This window comes from Rhamphochromis sp. 'chilingali' (genome assembly GCF_963969265.1).
Source record: "Rhamphochromis sp. 'chilingali' genome assembly, chromosome: 2".
NCBI lineage: Eukaryota > Metazoa > Chordata > Actinopteri > Cichliformes > Cichlidae > Rhamphochromis > Rhamphochromis sp. 'chilingali'.
This window is the reverse complement of record NC_137930.1, coordinates 58168082-58181321: the sequence shown is the minus strand read 5'-3', so window position 1 is coordinate 58181321 and position 13240 is coordinate 58168082. Positions and strand designations below refer to the sequence as shown.

Here is a 13240-nt window from a genome sequence, read left to right as displayed (position 1 = left end):
CTGTTGAGTTCTTTCCTGCTCTGTGCGTGTGTGTGTGCACCACTGTTTACATACAGTAGATGTGCAGAGACATGAGTCAGGTAACCAGCAGAGGGTGGAGACAGCTTGGTCCGGTGCCAGGAATGTATGAATGGAGAAGTCTGCAGAGTATTGTTCTGCCTTCTGAAACAGCTGCTATTTATAGGATTTGGAAAAGGGTGGATTGCGGGAAAAAAGCCCAGCCCATTTGGGAGACAGTGGGGAAAACTGAAGGAGTCTGAGGAATGACTGGGAGTACAAACAGTCGTGTACTTTAACTTTTCCTGTTTAAATTTCAAAGGAAAGCATGCTGGCCAAAGAAAAGCTACATGTGTTTTTTTTAGTCATTTAAAGTCAAAATCTATCTTTTTCTGTCATCATTATCTTTATGTCATGTAGAAAGCTTACTTTAACTCCCGGATATTTAATTACGGCACACTTCTAGATCTCTATGTTACTATAGCAGAAGCTACAGTAGCCTCTACTATAGTGATTCGCAATTAAAATTACAATTAGACAAGCAGTAACACTTTAGATGTTGAAACTTTAAACATCAATTGAACAACCAGTGAAAAAACAGTGTTTTTTTAGTTCTCAGAACCTTTTTGATCAGCTCATATCGGCCCTTGGTGCAGCTTTCTGACACAAGCTCTTTTAGCTGATGCCTCTTTAATGGCACCCTCCCTTTAATATATCTTTCCTGTGATTGGCTGTTATTCACAGACAGAACTTCGAGGCTTTTCTGTTCACAGAGACTAACATGACCATATTAGGGAGATCCCCTCTTACTGACATCATACAGAGCCATGAAGAGAAAAAAGAATTTGAATATCAAATGTTTTGAGATTTTTGGCTCTGAATGAATATTTTTGCATTGGCCCCATGGCTTTAAACTTAAAACTTTAATATGAGCATCCACATTACATATGATATATAATAACAAGGAAAAGCACAACTGGCCCAGTTAGGCTTGAACACTAATACTGTGGTTGTAGTAGAAGCTACTACAGTGGAGACTCTAATCTAATCTTTTCTGTGTAAATATTTCCTTTATGAACTATATTTCTTACACAGGGCCAATGTGGAGAAAGCTATAAAACATTACTCTCACACACCAGCAGTGTCTCTGACTTTTCACGGCTCACCTCACTTTGAGTCCCGCAGAGGGTTTCACCTCTGGTAAAGGGCTCGGGGCAGTTTTACCTTCCCCGTCTGCTACCTGCAGCTGTCAGTTTTTGTGTCCTTGTTGCAACTGAAACATCAAACACAAATTTAGGCAGGGTCCACAATTTGAACACCTGCAGCTCTCTCTCTATATATATATATATATTCAGCTCAGTGCTGATCTTAGAGTTATGCAATAGTTTGCACAGAACACAGAACCAATCATTTTACAGTCTTCATTTCATTAGGCCTCAGCAATCGTCCACAAAATCTCTTCATCCTTCTCTTACGCCACTGTGGCTATGGAAACAGCTCCTGGAGGATATGGGCAGCAGGCTCCGCGCAGAGGGACTTTATTTTTATGTTGTGAACTTATCACCAGATTAATTGGAAATGTGATGTGACTCGCTGCAAAAACCCAGTGGTCATTTTGGGCACCCGCTAATGCCAAATTGGCTTTATAAAGACTGTATTTATTTTTTATAAATATTTTTGTCTCATAAGAATCCTTTTATAGCTTTAATATTTAGTTAAGTAAACTGTATAAAACAGTTTTCATCTAACTGACTGATGTGGAGTTGGTCTAATAAGATAAGAAAAGATAAGATAAGAAATGACCGTGTACAATAGTACAACGAAATTGAAAACTGTCCCACGTCAGCACTAAGTACAACTAAACACAACAAAACACAACACAACAACACACAGCAGATGTTAAAGTGGGTTTTTTTTAAAGTCCAAAAAAGGCATGAGCAAAAAAGACTTGACTTAATAAATAAATAAAAGAATGAGTGAATGTTTACTGCACATTATTATTGCCCCCCAAAAATGTCCAGGGAGGTAACCAATGAGATCAGCTAATGCAGGGATGTCGAACTCTTTTTAAATCACAGGCCACATATGGTCCACTTTGATCTTACCCACTAAACAGTGGACGTCAGACAGATGTGCAGATCATGTTTTTATATATATACCAATTCTGGACATCTGTGTGACATCTGAATTTGGTCGACAATTTGGATGTCCAACCATCACCCAACCTGGACGTCAGTATGATGTTCAACATTTGAACTTTGGACTGGGTAATTTTCTTGAACATCATGTGGATGTCTATGGCAGGCGCAGGAAACTTACATGATTAAGAAATGTAATTTTTTTTATTTACAAATTTCAACATTGTTATCAACATGATACGTATAAATGTGGATTATTTTTAAACAAACACAATTTATTATGTATTAGCCTATTGTTTTATTCAGTAGGCTATTACATGTTTGTGATCGGTAGCAGAAGTTGCAACCGACAGTATGTGCAAGTGTGTGTGTATGAACTGGACATACTTTGCAAACTGCCTGTCAACAACCACAGTTGGACTATAAATAGCCCGTACACAGAGGTCCTATGAATGTCAACACTAGAAGTACAGTATAGTAGATGTAAAAATTTTTTTAAAAAGACATCAAAACAAAAGTTGTTGCGGACCAAAATTGCACCTCCAAAAAATGACTTAAAAAGACGTCACTACAACGTCACTTTGTGCATGGGGCAGACCAGTGAAACTCCAGTTTCTGTCAGTGTAAAAAGTTGAACTATGTATTGAGATATCTTAATATGACACAAATAAGAGCAATTTAAACATTATGTGTCAGTTTTTCTACATGGTAAAGAACTACTGCTGTAGTAAATGTAAAAAATCATTCTTCTCATCATCATTTGAGCGATGATTGTAAGAATGTTTGTAAAATTACAGAAACCTATAATCCAATTACACAGCAAAATCTCCAGTGTTAAATTAACACTGGAGAGTGTCTATATGGGTCCACACCTCTGAGTGTTAAATACAACACCGTTGAGTGTTAAATTAACACTTTTGACAGTGTTATATGTTTAAAAGTAACCTAGTCAGTTTTGAAGATTAACAATGGCTAACACTGAGCAGTGATGATTTTCTAACACTGGAATATTTCTAACATTTTGAGTTATTTTCCAGTGTTAGACAATGTTACATGTTGTAAATATTTCTCAACAAAATGCAGTAGTTTATGATATTCTGTGATCACTAGATGTTTTATATTATTAAACAATACGATATATTTAATTAAGATATATGAATGACAATGCAAGTTTAGCAGTTCAAAAAATTCTACATAGGAACAAGTTATTTAGATGTATCACCACTTTGCCAGGGTCTGGAAGAAGACCCAAATTGCCAACCTCATAGGAAATTACTTAGAATATTCAGGAACAACCAAGGAACCACTCAGGCTCAAGCCTGCCATGAACTGGAAACTGCTGGAACACCACAGTGTCACTGTCCACAGTGAAGTGAGTTTCACGTCATCGTAAATCGAGAGGGTGCTGACTAAGACCGAGGAGCCTGCTCCAAAACTGACACCTTTTTGCTTGACTGAAATTTGCAGCTGTCCACATGGACAAGCAAAATGCCTTCTTGAGAAGAATTTTGTGGTCAGATGAGAAAAAGATTGAGGTATTTGGCATGACAAGAGGTACGTTTGGAAGAGTAAAGGTGAGGCTTTCAAGTCTTAAGAATACTGTATCAACTGTTAAGCGTGGTGGTGGTGGCATCATGTTCTGGGGCTGTTTTGCTTCAAGTAGTACTGCTACAGAGTGGTCAGAAATCCAACCAGAATTATACCAGAAGGTTTGTGATGACTACCAAATGCTTCTGGTTGAGGTGCAACTTGCTAAGGGACATTTAACCAAACATTAACAGGGGTGTATCTATACTTGTATGAGTACCTGTATGTATACTTTTGACCCTGTGTGGGATAAAGAAAATCTAAAACAAATTCAAACGTGTTCATCCAATTCTTTAAAAAAACAGTCCAAAATTACCATGACATGATGTGTGCATAAACCTTTTGCCAGAAGAACTGCTGTAGGTAACATTATGACACAGGCAACTTTTTCCCCTTATATTTGCATTTTACACCCATCATACACTTATCAACTTATCATTCCTTATCTTTTTAAGCTGACTTCTCAGAATAAAGCTGTAACTATCTTTACTAGTGCTACCATTGTTGCAGCTTGAACCGGTTGGTTGTTGTAGCATGTACAGGTTTCTTATTTCAACAACATTAGATTGGTGGATATTCTCGCCGAAGTTCATTGCATGTTCTTCTTCTTTGAGTGTGGAACGTTTTCAACGTGACATCCTGAGACTCTGGGTGCCGATCAATGCTGCTGAGCTTAAATTTCACTTGGAGGGAGCTGCCTCTGCAGAGGATGTGCTCACTTAAAACGTGCATAGCTGAAGGAATGTTTTCGCTGGAGAACCCCCAACATGTTTCCCGTGGTGTCAAATCACCCTGCCCGCATTCATACTACTCAGTGACTTCAGTGTTTTTTTTTTTTAATGTTTAATCGTGTGCCAAGCACCATAACAAAGACACAAATTTAAAACTCAACTTTAGCTGCTGGAACGCAGCTATGTAAGCCAGTGACGTATGCTTAACTGTTAAATATGTGACTATAGTTCTCTCAACATTGATCCCTAAATTCTTACGACACAGATAAGATGAGAAAGAGAGTGAGACCCAAATGGTGCAGCAATATCTAATGTCATAATCTGTGAGCAAGGACAAATGAAGTTTAATCACTAACTCAATTTTACCCCCTTTTAGACTTTAGCAGAGATCTTAAGGGTGTATAAAAACTGCATGAAAGTAAGGAAAGCCAAATGGCATTCAGTAGGGAGTTGATGAAATGTCACCAGGCACTTATTGTGATTGTGTCCATTCTAAATATAGCTTCCTGCTGTCTGTTCTATATTTCAAACTGTTTCGTGCTGCTGCACTGATCTCTATTTTTACACCAATATCAAAAGAGAGGGCAGCGTGTGATTTTAAAATAGCGTAATATTATCTGTGCCACTGGGGAGAGGGTTTCAAGCATGACACACATAAAGCAACATGGTCTGGTTTCCTTTCCATGGTAAAGTCAAGCCAGTGGCTATATTTGCTTATTTACAAACGCAAAATGGCCTTTGATAAGCTTGCTGTTTTCCTGACTTTGTGCCAAATTGTTGTTTCTGAACGCAATCCACAGCAGCCAAATGTTGCATTCTCATATTTGATGATATCTTTGAACAATAGCTAAGGATTCTTCAAGGGAGAATTCCAGGTAATGTGCGACTCACCTCGAATGAATTCACAAGCATACAAAATGTTACTGCTAAAACCAGTCCAGTGAGTTGGATGGTGCACATGAAAAAAGTCACCTAAGGAAAATGACTTTTGAGCCAGCTGAGCATGGGAAAAATGCACTGGAAAGTTTTGAGTTACAAGTGAGGTAAGATGGAAACAATGGCAGGACAGATCGAGGAGATCACAAATGGAAACTTCCGAGAGGACATTTGAGTCAGACTATTTTTTTTTTCTTGCGTTGCCCTTTATTTGCCTGTCAAAACAATATATGCAAACATGAGTTTGCTTCACTCAGACGGCAAGTAAATAGACTGGTTCCTATACAGCGCTTTTCTACTTGAACACTCAAATCAAAACAAAACAAAAGAAAATGCCACAGTTAACAATATTCATAGAAGCTTTTTCATAGAAGCTGTTTTATACACGTAAGTGCTTTCTATCTAATATTCACACTCCAACGAATGCATTGCGGAGCAAGTTTTGGTTTATTATCATGTCTAAGGCTACTTTGGCATTCAGACTGGAGGAGCCAGAGATCAAACCAATCTTTTAACTAGTAGATGACGTGCTCCACCTCCTGAGCTACAGCCACCGACAGCAAGAAAGAGTCAAGGCCCTCTGATCTCATCTTCATATGACCTGGGTGAACTGCATCGAGATGGATATTATCCCAAAGTACTGTTTAAGTGTTGTGGCACTTGAAAGAGCTTACTGCAAGAATTTTTATATACTGTGTAGCTTGTGCTACGACGTTTAGAAAAAACACCTTATGCAACCAGCAGCCACAGGCCTCTGAACCATCTTACCACAATGTGCTGCAGCTGAACTCAAACTCATTTAGTCTGCCCCCATGAGATACTCACTGTATGCAAAGTGCATGTTTGGACTTGGTTTATGTGTTTGGAGACAATCATATTATCTGTTCAGATAATTGCAGGTGCTGTTGAGTTTCTTCTTCACAGTTGCTTCATCATCACTTTTCCAGGCCTGATATCACCTTAAATTACACCTCACCCGACAGCAAGGCACTGTTCTGGATATTTTGAAAACCATGCATTATACATCTAATTTCAAATCTGGGTATGATATTTAAATGATGTAGAAAAGCTGTTTAAAAAAAAAGAAGAAGTAAGAATGTTTTTTTGATTCCAGTTAGACATGAGAGTTTATGCTATGCCTGTTTATGCCCTGTCCTTATCTTCAACGTCATGCTGCTCTATTGTATCTTAATTGTCCCTTGGGGATTGTTATGATCCAATGTTGTCAGTGTTTTGTTTTATGCGTGACTCCTCCCACCAGAGGATGGCTGTGGGTTTTTCCCCCTTCTCTTTTAGGAGTTGGACACCTGGGCGTGCCTGCCGAGTAGTTGGGTGGAGTCTCTTCCTGTCCTTGGATTGGATAATTGGCTAATCACCTCCAGTATTTAGCTACCAGATGACAGCCACCTGGCTCCCTCTCTACTAGCCTCCACCACCCAACAAATAGCATGAGCTTTTGATTCGGTTTTTTGATAGAGTGTCTGTGCCCAGTGAGTTGCAAGTATAAACGTGTGTGTATGTGTTGGTATCTTAGTTTTGTAAATAGCTGTAAATAGATTTGTAAAGTAGCAACTGAGTATTTTGTTCACCTTGTATATATTGTTCACTGCAGCAGCCTAGTAGGCGTGAGAAGCCATTTTTGTTGATTAAGTTTTCTCCTGTTTTTCATGTAGAAAGTTAGGTAAGTGAATTGTCTTTTGTTTGGTTTTCATTTTGTGTAAGAAAGCATAGGGACCATTAGGGAGTTTTGTTTGTTATTTTTGGCACTGCTCACTGCTGAAGCAAATAAATGGCTGCTTAGCATTTTAGAAGATACTATTGTTTGGGTTCTTGTTTTGTTGGAGCGGGAGTGGGCCAATTTTTTGTTGCGTCTATTACACGTCTAGACAAAGAACGTAACAGGATAAATAAAGTCTTTCTGATTCTATATCCTCTCAGTTGTTACTTCATTAGTTAAATCTTGTTAGTACAGGATGGAGCCATCTTTTGCCAGATCCAACAAGGTGCTGGGAACTTAGAGGTTTTGGTCCAGATTGACAAAATTGCATCACACAGTTGATGGCGTGGCGCCTGGTTTGGTCTTCTGCTGCTGAAGACCATCTGATTCAAGGTTCAACGTGACTAAAGCAGTCTGACCATTCTTCTCCGACCTCTGACATGAGGTATTTTCTCAGAAACAACCAAGTCACACACAGAGTTACTTACATCACCTTTCTCCTCTACTGTGTTTTCAGCTCAAGCATGTCATCTTGAACACACCTACAGGTCTAAACGTCTTGAGCTGCTGTGATATGAATGATTAGATATTTATGTTAAAAAAACAAGTGGAAAAGGTGTTTTTATTAGAAACAACAAAAAAAGACATTCAACTCCAAACAAACCATTCAGAGAGTGCTGAACCATATAAATGTTGAACTAAAGAACTTCAGTACTCCCAATTACATGTATTTGTTGAAGATAATTTCTTTGAATTTCAGGAGTGGGACCAAACCTCCATACATGCCCCTTCGTGTTGTATATTTATATACGACACTCCTGTTCATTCTCACTTTTGTGCCTCACCCTCCCTCCACTTTTTCAATTAATTCCCTTGCCCGGCCCAGGAGCCACCGCCAGTCCCCTCTGAGGCCTTTCCCAAACTGCAGCCTCAATTTATGTTCAAGCCATCTGCCGTTACCTACTAGAAATGCTGTCGAACCCAAAATGAGGATGTGGTTCCAGATAGTGAATGTATGTATATAAAGTATTTCATATCACAAGACAGCAAGAAAAAACCAAATTCCTTTCAGCACATAAGCTTTCTTCAGATACACATTTGGGTGTAGCCCTTGTAAAATGTCACTAGGACCTTGTTTGTAGCCGATATACACAGATACCCCGAAGATCTTGCTTTATATCTAAAACCTGTGTGTATTTTATTGTAAGATCTAGATAAAATAGGTGTAGATAAATAATAAATGCATTTGAACTAAAACCCTTAATCAGAAACACAGTGAGCACTCCTCCAGTGGAAGAAGTGTATTGGATGAGGATGGAGTGCTGTGAGTGGAAGAACTATACATTTAGTCATGCAAACTTTTAGTCATGTGAATTACCACATTGCCTGTAATCCCTTTAATTAAAGACTTATAGTCTTTGTTACGACTGGCAATTATGGAGGAATAGATCCATAAATCCAGTGTCACCACTCTGCACTCACAGGGGAAGTTAAAGCAAAGCATTGTTTAAGATCCGCTACATTATCCACAAAGTTAGATTTGACAGCTGCCCTTATTAGACAGAGTAACGGCACTCTGCAGTACAGCCTTAAGCATGAAAGAACTGAAACAGTTCTGTAGGCTTCACTCAGCACATTTCATTGCTCATTTTGCAGGGAAGATATTTTAGTCAGTGACATTTTGATTGTCAGCGTTTGGCAAGTGGTGGGCTGATAATTCACATTGGAAAGCTGACTAATTGGGCACCACGTCCAAAAGACTCGCTGTCACTGGAGGCTGGCCAGAGTTAAGATGATTTCATGCAACTGAAGAGATAATTCACTTGCAAATTTCCCTCGGCAAAGAACGAGATATGCGTGCGAGTTCTCTGGCCTCGATAGTAATCCTGGTCGCAAAGCAGATCTTTGCTGTTTTTTCCTCACATTCTTAGTTTTAGTTCAAATTTCTCATTATTTCAATACTTCCTGGTACCCTCAACACAGACATGAAGTCTGATGGCACTGCTGGGGCAGACAGTTTGAGCTCAATCAAGTAAATCTATGCAAATAAAGAGGAATCATGTCGCCCAACCTTCCTGTCTGCAAAAGGTATGCAAACGTGCAAGTCATCTGACCGACCTCTGTTCTATGACAAATTTGCAATATAATGTGTATAAATATTAAATGGCAGCCGTTTTTTAATGACAAGTAAAAATATATATACTCCCTAGCCATTTTTACACATATATAGAACTTTAGTAAACAAGAACAAATGTCTGTTTTTATCCTCAGCTAAGTATAAAATTTAAAAATTTTCATTGATGAGGTTTTCATGAGTAAAGCCTTGATTTATTTATTTATTTTTAAAGTTTTCATGAGCATTCATTTGGAGTAGTTTCTGGTCACCTAAATACTGTGTGTCCTCACTGTCCTTAACTAGTATATGTGCGCCAGATTTCATTGACTAATTGTTAACTATGTGTATTTGGTGCTGGACAGTTTCGAAAATTGGATTTAATGGAGTTCTCTAAGAATCGGGCATATATATACAAGATTTACAAAATCTTGTTTCCATCCAAATAGTTTTAGATACTACTTTGTGCTTTTGCAAAATAATGGCTAGAATAGTAGACAATTTACTAAAAAAGTGTGCCTGTAATTGTATAATTTTCTTTGTGTTGAAAATATCCTGTGTCACAAGCTAAGACCAAACATGGAAATGATAGGAGAGGACTTTATGTAAAATTCTGACGAGCTCTCAGGGGCCATTACAAACCACTTACCATATTTATACTATGAAATATTCAAGCAGCACTTTTCCCAGCAAGCACATAACCATTCTTGAAAGTCAAATGCAACCAAACTAAATGCAACATGTGAACATATGGTCGCTTTGCAGTGGGACAGCAGCCTCGAAGATATGCTTTTAGGTAAAGTCGAGTCAAGCGATGTGCAGTTAAATCACATTTGTATATGTCAAATAGGGGAACTTAAACAAGTTATATTTCAAATCAGATGCAAGCTAAAAACAGGATTTAAATGAGGACTCTGTAAAGCATTGTAGTTGTTTACTAGCCACTCTCCATTTTTGCTGGACTTTGTTTTGAGCAGGCACTCTGGTTGTCTTTTCCTGCCAATACTGGAAAGGATAGAGGTGGATTAATTGTCTCAGTAATTCTAATGGTGCAAGTCTGAAAGCTTCTTTCCTGTATGGGAAATGATATGCTAATGGCCTGCTCTTCCCTCTTCTATAGTCCTGTATCACAGCTGTCTGATGAGAGCATCAGCCTATAAGTGCCTGCTAATGATGGATGCTTTCAGTTTTATCAGCTGCAAGCAACTGGCTTCAGTAGTCCTGGTGAAATTATCCCTTTGCTTTGGCCTGAAAAGATCCATCTGTCTTTGTCTTCAGACATCCAGATAATGAGTTCTGTTAGGCATCTTTTCATGATTTGCAAATTTCTGCTGTTACCGTAATACATGTATTCAAAGCCGATCAATTGACAGTTTAAGCTAAATGAATGGAGCGGTACATTGGTTGAACCTATATTTCAGCAACTGTTAATGTCGAGTTAGGAAGGGCACAGATGACATTAGCTATAGTTGGAGTGATATATTGTTATGGTTAACAACTCTATAGTTCTGAAGTTTTTATTTTCTTTTTTTATTATTCTCATCTGCTCAATCAGTATGTAATAAAGCTTGAATAAGAATGGCAATTCACTTTACTTCCATTGCCCAGTACCAAAATAATTTACAGCTAAATAGCTGGATAGTTCTCTCTTGGGATTGCTGTAAACCAAATGCTAAAAGGAGGCTGAACATTGCACTTGCGTCACAGAATGATTCCCCTGAATATGTAAATAGGTAGTCACCACAGTAATGTTTTCCTTCTTAGGGAGGTGAAGATGGTGCAACATGACTTCTTCACAGCAGCAACTGTAACTGTAAGCTACATGGAAAGATATAAACCAGTAAGACAGAGATTAAAAACAAAAATCTGTGCCGACCTTGAGCACACATCTACAAATGCATGCACTAAAAGCTGGGAAATTCCAGCTATTACAATATGATGACATTTCATATACTCGGGCTCTATACGCTTTGACTGATTGTGTTACATCTGCATGCCTTCCTCACTGGCCACTCTATTGGTAGCACCTTGCTAGTACTTGGTTGGTCATCACAACTGTCTTAATTCTTCACAGCACCCATTCAACAAGGTATTCCAAGCACTTCCATACTGACATGTTAACATTTTATTCAGTGATGCAAATCTCCTGTTCCAACACATCCCTAAGGGGCTCTATTGGATTTAGATCTGGTGACCAGATCTATATATATATATATATATATATATATATATATATATATATATATATACCACTGACACGGAAGACGTGTCAGTGGGATTAAGGAGGTCCTCGAAGTATTCCTTCCACCGCCTGACAATTTTCTCAGTCGACGTCAGCAGCGCTCCGCCAGCACTATACACAGTGCACTATACACTCAAAATAAACCGATTTCCTTATTTTTGGTTATCATATATTTAACTTTTTTTTGTGTACCTTCTTTATTTATTCCATATTACATGGAGCAACTCCATGAATTTCATAAATGTTGCACCTGCACCAGCCAGGAAATTTAATAATCCTCTGAAGTATGTGCTGTATTTCACACAGATATGCTGCAATGACAAAAGTCATTGCAGCTGACAGCCTGGGAAAATATGAGTTTATTATTAATCTGATTTATTAAAATCACTGCAGAAACAACTTTGCTTCAAAGTTATGTGCCTGCTATTTATAAATTGCATGAGCACATATTTTAATTATGATGAATTTGTTTTAGATGAGCACATGGTTTATGAAGGTCATACGTTTGGCTTCATTTATTAGAATTAAGAAGCCAATGCTGCAATTGCTAAAACCTCCTATGATAAATGAAGGCATTCAAATGCAAAATTAAGCAGTCTTTCCAACATAACGAAAGCCTATTATACCTTTATTTTTTTTATAATCGCAGTTAATTCACACTCATCGCACCAGTAAACAAAGGTTAGTGAGGATTACTATAAATACCAGCTATGAAATCACATAAATGCTATAGTATTACAGGTACATGGTTAGCATACAAATATTTTAATACTTGAGTTTTTGGAGCTTCGGTCGGGTTAAAGTCATTGATAAAAGTTAAGAAAAAGACAGTCATGTACTGCAATAATGTTTGGACAACTTACCCCCCCCCCAACAACAACAACAACAAGCAGTTGACACAAAACATTTTAGACTAATGAACTAAGAATGATTTGGTCCTGTGTGATTTAGAGTAACTTTTCCCTCTATGGCTAAGCTACACAAGAAACCAGGTTAGAGGAGAAATCAGATTAAAGCAGGAAATTGCGGCATGCAGAGGGGAGAAACTAAAGCTGATAACATCGAATCAAACACACACAGATGTGTTTCCAACACTTGAGAGGACAATATATTGTATCTTATTTTTTGTTGACTTAACCTAACTGCTGCTCATCTCACTGTAACTTTGACCAGAAGTAACTCATTAACCAAAGTCTGAAATTCCTTTCAGACTTAGGTCATACCTTGTGGGAACTTGTAGTTTGTCCCCATAAGGAGGTAAAGTTGCAGATGCACGTTCCCAAAATAATAGTAATACAAGGACACACACAAATACACATATGTGTCTTTCTTAGCTATCACTACAAACTTAAATCTAAATCTAACCTTAGGCTCTAAGACCAACTATTAACCCCCTGATCAACACTTCAAAGTGCAGTGACCTCATATATGTACTCACTCCCAAGATTTAAAACTCAGGCTGGTCCTCACAAACGCAGCTATACAAGTACACATCCCACCTCACACACACAAGAAGGCATGCGTTACAGCGTGTCTGTGCAAACAGCCAATTATCTGAGAGTCTTTTTCTAGTCAACCAATCGGTGATCAGCAGCAGCATCCGCTCTGTTTTTTCTGGTTTCAGGAAGCAAAATTGTGTGCAGCAGAAGAAAACATGAACTCTTGTTCCACCTTGTGGCTGTTTTAAATATCCCCCCAAAAACAAAGATGTTCTTCTTCTTAAAGAGTGGACACGCAACAGATCCTGCTTATACCACGTTGTTTAGTTTCTCAGGTTCT

The 13240-nt window shown here is 38.3% G+C and overlaps 1 protein-coding gene across 1 annotated transcript in view; it reads left to right on the top strand.

The window, feature by feature from the left end:
• LOC308392031 (uncharacterized protein) overlaps window positions 1-13240 on the top strand; it is a 297183-nt gene that overhangs the window by 222832 nt on the left and 61111 nt on the right. The window lies entirely within an intron of this gene.